The 2,838-nt window shown below is 38.0% G+C and overlaps 1 long non-coding RNA gene across 1 annotated transcript; it reads left to right on the forward strand.

Moving 5' to 3' along the window:
* Positions 1-2,044: 2,044 nt before the first annotated feature.
* LOC111691624 lies at positions 2,045-2,472 on the forward strand. The gene is made up of 2 exons (XR_002763003.1): positions 2,045-2,137; positions 2,192-2,472. It is a non-coding gene; the product is annotated as an uncharacterized LOC111691624 (long non-coding RNA).
* The last annotated feature ends 366 nt before the right edge of the window (positions 2,473-2,838 follow it).

Here is a 2,838-nt window from a genome sequence, read left to right on the forward strand (position 1 = left end):
CCATATGTATGACGTGATCTTCAAATTTGGGGGGAAACAATGCGGAAGATGCGATTAACGGTGGTAGATTTGAAAATTTTATTATTATTTATGTGGTTCTGATGTGGCAACGCTGTTTCCGCCGGTGCGTCCTGGTCAGAAAACGTAAAGGTGGATATCCACTTGTGGATATCCAATGAGCCGTAACGTAACAATGAACATGTTACGGCCTGTTGCAAAAGGTGACACGGTTCGCTGCGAAAGTATGTGTGGTTTTGGTCGTATCATTCATTCCGTAACGTAACAAAATAAGGTTACGAGACGACACAGGAACATAAACTCGCATTATAACCTGACTGCAATAATGGATTCGTCACTGCAATTGCAGTTAGCAACAGCGTCATATATTTTTATTCATCATACATGTTACTCAAAAAAAAAATAATGTGTTGCTGTTACTTAATAAAAAAAAATATACAGTATAGTTGTTCCTAACAAAACAAAGATACACAATCAAATGTTTAAACTAAACTAAACTAAATCAATGTGTGTAGCAAATAATGTGGAGCAAAAAAAAAAGGGGTGTGGGTAGGTTTTTTGTATTTCGGGTGGATCGGTGGAACGAGGGTAGCGAATATATTCCACAAAAGGGGTTGGCCGCTAGCTTCAGTGGAGACGGAGTGGGTCTACAGCTAAAAGAATGTTATGAAGGCGCCACCCGTTTTTTGCAACCCCGGATGTTAAGTTTACCCAATGTGGTGGTTTTTATTCGCTACGGTGCCTTCACTATTAATATACCTATATAACAAAAAAAAAACGGGAAAAAGGCAGATCCACAAAAAAATGAAACTACTTTAAAATCTACTCATATATTGTATCAGAGTACATGTACATGTGATCGGATCACTTTACTATAGTTTGTGGAACGCGCCAGACGTCGAGCCGATCAACGTCGATCAAGTTCCATGGCTAGTGTATAATTCGTGCCTACTGATCTGGCAACCAGTATTGTTTTGGGTCTTATAGATTAATGTCACTTGAGCGAATATATCAGATATAAACAAAACAAATATGCATAAATCTTGGCAAGATTGAGAAAAGCCAAGTTAAAAAAAGATTTCCCTTTACTACAGCGCTGTACCAGAGGTTTACACAGGTAGGTGTACTAAATGTAAAAATTTATATGTTTGATGGATTATCTATAGCACTTGTAACAGGCGTGACAAAAACAAATTATTACCAAGGTTCTTATTTTAGGTACGTTTAGGCACGTATGGGTGAAATTTAAAAACAGTACATAAAAATCAGACAATAAATAATGGTGACTAATGATGCAGAAGTGAAGCTTTTACATCTATGAAGTGCAAAACTTAAACGCTACAAATAATATACTAAACTAATATTAGGCTTATCTGAAGAGTGCGTAGGTTATTCGGTTGAACCGCTCCAGGTCAAGTCGTCACGGGGTGGTATCACTCCGCCTGGGTATATCAGGTAATAGCACTCCCGCCACTAAAGACTACTTCCAGAAAGACGGTAGGGTGCAGCAAAATTTACAGTGAGCAAGCGAGAGGGTCAACTTGCTGATGTACGATATAGTTCAGTGGGGCTTCAGTGTGTTGTGATGGCTACGGCAGCTTTAACTCGATAGGTGGTGTCGAGTAACCAATGCCAGTAAACGGGTACCAAACAAGATGAGACCAAAGGCGAAAATACAAAAAGAAAAGGAAAAACAAAAAAAAAAAAGGCCTGAAAAAGAAGAAATAAATGTTCAACATATCTGCAATTCAAAGTGAGAATGTGACCACATGTTATCCTAACCTCACTACCTACCTAGGTTGTTGATCGGCCTTAAAGTGAAAATTTCTCAGTTCTTCGATATGGGCATTAAAATCCAACTACTAAGGCTTAGAAAAATACCAAAAACATTTATTTTGCCCAGATATTTCTTCCAAAAATCCGCAATTCGCGTACAGCACAAAACGTGGCTCGAAATATCTATCGAAAAAGAAAGAGAGAGAAAACTTCCGACCATTCGACCAATTCCTTTCTCAGTTGTCTAGGGGAATTTTAGATCAACCTGTTGGTACGACGATCAAGGAACATGACAACTGGTGGATAACAACTGACAGCTATTTTCAAACCAAAACAGACTGAGGTTAGTATTTATTTACTTAATTGGATGGAGATTTTTATCAAGTTTTACTTGCAGATAATATGACGACGCTTATATATAGATGGTTTCCCGAATATTTACATGATTCTACCCTAGGAATAAGGTATCTACATAGCCTGTACCACCTATATCAATACTTTCACAAAAAGAAGTTCTAATCAGAAACCAAGAAAGAAGATTGGTTGGTTCTTAGTACCTGAAAGAGTTTATCTAGCTGTATGTCAAATTGAGTGGTCTCCTTTCACTATTGTACTACGAATCACACTAGACGTTATGTGCCTAACGATACTAAAGGTAAAGTAAATGGTCACAAAAAATAAAGCCGCAACATATCAAGCAGCAAAGCAGTACATTAAGACAAGTAAATTTTCAAAGTGTAACATACAATTTTGAAGAATAAGAAACGGAAATCTCCGGAAATCTTTTCTTTACGCCACTTCATGACACAAACACAGAAAAACACACTCTTCCTAGTTAGTGCAGAAAACAAACTGACCCCAGACCATATAGAAAAGACTGACGAAACAAAAAATAAGACAAAATCACATGTCAACAGGCAACGATACGGCCAAAAGGGTAACCCCGTCTCAACATGTGGCAGAAAGTACTGTTGCATCCCTTTGATGCGACGACTAAAAACCGACAACTGATGGTTAGTCCCGGATTAGTTACACGTACCATGC

This window comes from Anoplophora glabripennis, unplaced genomic scaffold (genome assembly GCF_000390285.2).
Source record: "Anoplophora glabripennis isolate ALB-LARVAE unplaced genomic scaffold, Agla_2.0 scaffold350, whole genome shotgun sequence".
Taxonomy (NCBI): domain Eukaryota; kingdom Metazoa; phylum Arthropoda; class Insecta; order Coleoptera; family Cerambycidae; genus Anoplophora; species Anoplophora glabripennis.